The sequence below is a fragment of the Amblyraja radiata genome, unplaced genomic scaffold (genome assembly GCF_010909765.2).
Source record: "Amblyraja radiata isolate CabotCenter1 unplaced genomic scaffold, sAmbRad1.1.pri scaffold_1038_ctg1, whole genome shotgun sequence".
Classification (NCBI taxonomy): Eukaryota; Metazoa; Chordata; class Chondrichthyes; order Rajiformes; family Rajidae; genus Amblyraja; species Amblyraja radiata.
Genome location: NW_022630220.1, coordinates 1 through 7,084, shown reverse-complemented (window position 1 = coordinate 7,084; position 7,084 = coordinate 1).

Below are 7,084 nucleotides of genomic sequence, written 5' to 3'. Positions count from 1 at the left end.
GGTCTCATCTCGAACAATAATGAAACAGAATACCGCACTCAAACACACAAAGCAGTCACTTGGTGCACAGATAATAACCTCTTATTCAACACATCAAAAACACACGAACTCATCATTGATTTCAGACGTAAGGCACAACCCAAGACCCCCCTACTCATCTCAGGCGAACCCATATCCACCACTGACTCATTCAAATTTCTTGGCACTCACATAAGCAATAACCTCAAATGGAAAATCAATTCAAATCACATCTACAAAAAAGCCAACCAGAGACTCTTCTTCCTCCGCCAGCTCAAGTAGTTTAGAGTAAGGAAACACCTCCTAATCAAATTCTACACAGCCATCATCCAAAGCATGCTCACTTCATCAATTACAGTCTGGTTCAGCAGTTTAGACACTCACTCCCGTAATAAAGTACAACGCATAGTTAACAAAGCATCCAAAATCATCAGCATTCCCCTCCCATCAATAGAATCACTCCATCACAAACGGTCTGTGTCAAGGGTGAAGAAAATCATCTCTGATCCCTCCCACCCAGCTCACCACATCTTCCACCTGCTGCCATCAGGAAGGCGCTACAGCTCACTGTCCGCCAAGACATCTCGATTTAAAAACAGTTTTTACCCACACGCAATCCGAATTCTGAACACACTATAACAGCACATATCCTCCCCATGCATGTACTGTATATTGTATGATGTTGTGTTTTATGTTATGTTTGACGGGAATCATCACTGGTACTGTGGTGTTTGGATTACCTTTCCCTCAGACCACAGTACGTGCGCCTACAGAACAGTGCCTCGGGCACCATCTTGAGCAGCACAGGGGCTCCACAAGGAACTGTGCTGGCTCAGTTCCTGTTTACCATCTACACAGCAGATCTCCAATATAACACCAACAGCTGCTTTTTGCAGAAGTTTTCGGATGATACAGCTGTTGTCGGCCTCATTAAAGGGGGCAATGAGGAGGAGTATAGAGACATAATAAGTAACTTTGTGGAGTGGAGTGCACACAATAACCTCCATCTTAACACCAAAAAAACCAAGGAGATAGTTGTGGACTTCAGGAGGGGGAGGAGGAGGACTCAAGCAACACCAATCACCATTAAGGGCACTGAGGTGGAGGTGGTCGCTAACCACAGGTGCCTTGAGGTGCAGCTTGACAGTGAGCTGAACTGGAAGTGTCATATGGAGGCGGTGTACAGGAAGGGACAAAGCCGACTGTATTTTTTAAGGAGGCTGAGGTCATTTAACATCTGCCAACCCCTACTGTGCAGTGTCTACCATTCAGTGGTGGCCAGTGCTCTGTTTTTTGCTGTGGCCTGTTGGGGAGATGGCGCCCGGACAAGCTGATCAGGAAGGCCGGCTCAGTGGTTGGGGCTGAGCAACGAACGGTCCAGCAGGTGGCAGAGGCCAGAACTCTGAACAAACTGGGTTCAATAATGACCAACCCCACTCACCCACTCCATGCCCTGAAGGTGATCAAGAGCAGCATCTTCAGTCAGAGGCTGATTGCACCAATGTGCAAAACTGAGAGACATAGGAAGTCCTGTTTACCAGCTGCTATAAGGTTATATAATGCGCATAAATAACTGCACTTTTTAAAATTAATTGTATTTTAACTTGTTAAGTATGGAAGCCATTTGAGGAAATGTGTGGTGTTATGTCTGTCTTGAAGCTGTCGTGGCACTGTAATTTCCTGTAAAGGATTATTAAAGGTATAATCAATCAATCAATCAATCAATCAATCAATCAATCAATCAATCAATCAATCAATCAATCAATCAATCAATCAATCAATCAATCAATCAATCAGCCTACCTTGTAACATCCTGTACTGAACCTGAATTCCACCAGCTTGACTATGTGGTCATTAAATAATCTAATCTAATCTAATCTAATACCTCCCACTCCGTGATGGCCCTACTGGGACAGCTCCAGACCCGGCATTTGGCTTCAGCCAGACAAAATAAGTATGAGATCTACCTGTTGAATAATCCCAAGCTACAGTTCCGGGCACAGCACCACTATCAACCCCTGCTGCGTTTCTCTGCACCCCTCCTGATCTCCTCGCTCCATGCGAGCATAATTGCTTGGAGGCTATTCTCGCGATCTTAGCGATCAGCCCCTGGCCTCTCCAGATTTGATCCTCCATACCGATGGAAGTTCGTCCATCGACGAGCTGGGACTCCGTCTGTCAGGCTTTGCTGGTAGTTAAGCAAGATGGACCCTTGCTGGATTGTGGCAGTTTTGACCCAGCGTTTTCAGCTCAGCAGGCCGAGTTGTTTGCCTGTGTCCTCACGGAGGGGCACTCCATCCATATTTACACCGACTCCCGGTACGCATTTGGAGTCGTTCACGATTTCGGACATATAACCATATAACAATTACAGCACGGAAACAGGCCATCTCGGCCCTACAAGTCCGTGCCGAACAACTTTGTTTTCCCTTAGTCCCACCTGCCTGCACTCATACCATAACCCTCCATTCCCTTCTCATCCATATGCCTATCCAATTTATTTTTAAATGATAAAAACGAACCTGCCTCCACCACTTCCACTGGAAGCTCATTCCATACCGCTACCACTCTCTGAGTAAAGAAGTTCCCCCTAAACTTCTGTCCCTTAATTCTGAAGTCATGTCCTCTTGTTTGAATCTTCCCTATTCTCAATGGTAAAAGCTTGTCCACATAGAAACATAGAAACATAGAAATTAGGTGCAGGAGTAGGCCATTCGGCCCTTCGAACCTGCACCGCCATTCAATATGATCATGGCTGATCATCCAACTCAGTATCCCGTACCTGCCTTCTCTCCATACCCCCTGATCCCCTTAGCCACAAGGGCCACATCTAACTCCCTCTTAAATATAGCCAATGAACTGGCCTCGACTACCCTCTGTGGCAGGGAGTTCCAGAGATTCACCACTCTCTGTGTGAAAAAAGTTCTTCTCATCTCGGTTTTAAAGGATTTCCCCCTTATCCTTAAGCTGTGACCCCTTGTCCTGGACTTCCCCAACATCGGGAGCAATCTTCCTGCATCTAGCCTGTCCAACCCCTTAAGAATTTTGTAAGTTTCCCCTAAACTTCTGTCCCTTAATTCTGAAGTCATGTCCTCTTGTTTGAATCTTCCCTATTCTCAAAGGGAAAAGCTTGTCCACATCAACTCTGTCTATCCCTCTCATCATTTTAAAGACCTCTATCAAGTCCCCCCTTAACCTTCTGCACTCCAGAGAATAAAGACCTAACTTATTCAACCTATCTCTGTAACTTAGTTGTTGAAACCCAGGCAACATTCTAGTAAATTATCTGAATGGTGGCCGATTAGGAAAAGGGGAGATGCAACGAGACCTGGGTGTCATGGTACACCAGTCATTGAAAGTAGGCATGCAGGTGCAGCAGGCAGTGAAGAAAGCGAATGGTATGTTAGCATTCATAGCAAAAGGATTTGAGTATAGGAGCAGGGAGGTTCTACTGCAGTTGTACAGGGTCTGGGTGAGACCACACCTGGAGTATTGTGTGCTGTTTTGGCCTGTTGGCCTTCATAACAAGAGGAGTTGAGTATAGGAGCAAAGAGGTCCTTCTGCAGTTGTACAGGGCCCTGGTGAGACCACACCTGGAGTATCTGTGCTCCAGAGAATATAGACCTAACTTATTCAACCTATCTCTGTAACTTAGTTGCTGAAACCCAGGCAACATTCTAGTAAATCTCCTCTGTACTCTCTCTATTTTGTTGACATCCTTCCTATAATTGGGCGACCAAAATTGTACCCCATACTCCAGATTTGGTCTCACCAATGCCTTGTACAATTTTAACATTACATCCCAGCTTCTATACTCAATGCTCTGATTTATAAAGGCTAGCATACCAAAAGCTTTCTTTACCACCCTATCTATATGAGATTCCACCTTCAAGGAACTATGCACGGTTATTCCCAGATCCCTCTGTTCAACTGTATTCTTCAATTCCCTACCATTTACCATGTACGTCCTATTTTGATTTGTCCTGCCAAGGTGTAACACCTCACATTTATCAGCATTAAACTCCATCTGCCATCTTTCAGCCCACTCTTCCAAATGGCCTAAATCACTCTGTAGTACATTGTCTGTCGTAACAGAAAATCTTCTTTGACGTGGCTCCAACATACAACCACTGTTATTTGCACTTTACCAGTTTATTTATTCATGTGTGTATATATTTATATTATGGTATATGGACACATTTATCTGTACTGTAGTAAATGCCGACTATTTTCTGTGTGCTTTAGCAAAGCAAGAATTTCATTGTACAGGGACACATGACAATAAACCAACTTGAACTTGAACTTGAACTTACAGCGTGAGCAGGAGCTATCTTTAAGAGCCCTATCTAGCTCTCTCTTGAAAGTATCCAGAGAACCGGCCTCCACCGCCCTCTGAGGCAGAGAATTCCACAGACTCACCACTCTCCGTGAGAAAAAGTGTTTCCTCGTCTCCGTTCTAAATGGCCGACCCCTTATTCTTAAACTGTGTGTGTGTGTGTGTGTGTGGGTGTGTGTGGCCCCTGGTTCTGGACTCCCCCAACATCGGGAACATGTTTCCCGCCTCTAGCGTGTCCAAACCCAGATAGGGCTCTTCTCCCCACATCCCTCTTCAGGGGGTATGGGGAGAAGGCAGGAACGGGGTACTGATTGTGGATGATCAGCCGTGATCATATTGAATGGCGGTGCTGGCTCTGAAGGGCCGAATGGCCTCCACTCCTGCACCTGTTGTCTATTGTCCCAGATAGGACAATGAAATTCTTGCTTGCTTGCTCATAACAAGAGGAGTTGAGTACAGGAGCCAAGAGGTCCTTCTGCAGTTGTACAGGGCCCTGGTGAGACCACACCTGGAGTATTGTGTGCAGTTTTGGTCTCTTAATTTGAGGAAGGACATCCTTGTGATTGAGGGAGTACAGAGAAGGTTCACCAGGTTGATCCCTGGGATGGCGGGACTGTCACATGAGGAAAGATTGAAAAGACTCGGCTTGTACTCGCTGGAATTTAGAAGATTGAGGGGGGATCTTATAGAAACGTACAAAATTCTTAAGGGGTTGGACAGGCTAGATGCAGGAAGATTGTTCCCGATGTTGGGGAAGTCCAGAACAAGGGGCCACACACACAGTTTAAGGATAAGAGGGAAATCTTTTAGGACCGAGATGAGAAAAACATTTTTTTTCACACACAGAGAGTGGTGAATCTGTGGAATTCTCTACCACAGAAGGTAGTTGAGGCCACACAGTTCATTGGCTATATTTAAGAGGGAGTTAGATGTGGCCCTTGTGGCTAAAGGGATCAGGGGGTATGGAGAGAAGGCTGGTACAGGATACTGAGTTGGATGATCAGCCATGATCATATTGAATGGCGAATGGTGCAGGCTCGAAGGGCCGAATGGCCTCTACTCCTGCACCTGTTGTCTATGTTTCTATGTTTCTATGAACATGTAGAGGAACCAACGAGAGAGCAGGCTATTCTAGACTGGGTATTGAGTAATGAGGAAGGGTTAGTTAGCAGTCTTGTTGTGCGTGGCCCCTTGGGCAAGAGTGACCACAATATGGTTGAGTTCTTCATTAGGATGGAGAGTGACATTGTTAATTCAGAAACAATGGTCCTGAACTTAAAGAAAGGTAACTTTGAGGGTATGAGATGTGAATTGGCCAAGATAGACTGGCAATTGATTCTTAAAGGGTTGACGGTGGATATGCAATGGAAGGTATTTAAAGACTGCATGGATGAACTACAAAAATTGTTCATCCCAGTTTGATAAAGAATAAATCAGGGGAGGTAGTGCATCCGTGGATAACAAGGGAAATCAGGGATAGTATCATAAAAACATAGACAATAGGTGCAGGAGTAGAGGCCATTCGGCCCTTCTAGCCTGCACCATTCGCCATTCAATATGATCATGGCTGATCATCCAACTCAGTATCCCATCCCTGCCTTCTCTCCATACCCCCTGATCCCTTTAGCCACAAGGGCCACATCTAACTACCTCTTAAATATAGCCAATGAACTGTGTGGCCTCAACTACCTTCTGTGGCAGAGAATTCCACACATTCACCACTCTCTGTGTGTGTGAAAAAATTTTTTTTTCTCATCTTGGTCCTAAAAGATTTCCCTCTTATCCTTAAACTGTGTGTGTGGCCCCTTGTTCTGGACTTCCCCAACATCGGGAACAATCTTCCTGCATCTAGCCTGTCCAACCCCTTAAGAATTTTGTAAGTTTCTATAAGATCCCCCCTCAATCTTCTAAATTCTAGTGAGTACAAGCCGAGTCTATCCAGAACTTCAGATGGCCCTTGCTCTACCTCTCTCTCTCCATCCCCTCCCCCACCCAAGTCACACCAGTTTCTCGTTCACACCTAGCAAACGGCTAACAATGGCGTTTTCTTTATCATTATTAACTTTTAGCATATCTTTCCTTCACTGTTCTTCCTTTGAGAAAATGTCTTTCCTAATCTGAGGAAAGACATTCTTGCCATAGAGGGAGTACAGAGAAGGTTCACCAGACTGATTCCTGGGATGTCAGGACTTTCATATGAAGAAAGACTGGATAGACTCGGCTTGTACTCGCTAGAATTTAGAAGATTGAGGGGGGATCTTATAGAAACTTACATAATTCTTAAGGTGTTGGACAGGCTAAATGCAGGAAGATTGTTCCCGATGTTGGGGAAGTCCAGAACAAGGGGTCACAGTTTAAGGATAAGGGGGAAATCTTTTAGGACCGAGATGAGAAAAACATGTTTTTCCCCACACACAGAGAGAGTGGTGAATCTGTGGAATTCTCTGCCACAGAAGGTAGTTGAGGCCACACAGTTCATTGGCTATATTTAAGAGGGAGTTAGATGTGGCCCTTGTGGCTAAAGGGATCAGGGGGTATGGAGAGAAGGCAGGTACAGGATACTGAGTTGGATGATCAGCCATGATCATATTGAATGGTGAATGGTGCAGGCTCGAAGGGCCGAATGGCCTCTACTCCTGCACCAATTGTCTATGTTTCTCTCTCTCCATATCATCCTGCCTCTCAGTCCGAAGAAGGGTCTCGACCCGAAACGTGGCCATTCCTTCTCTC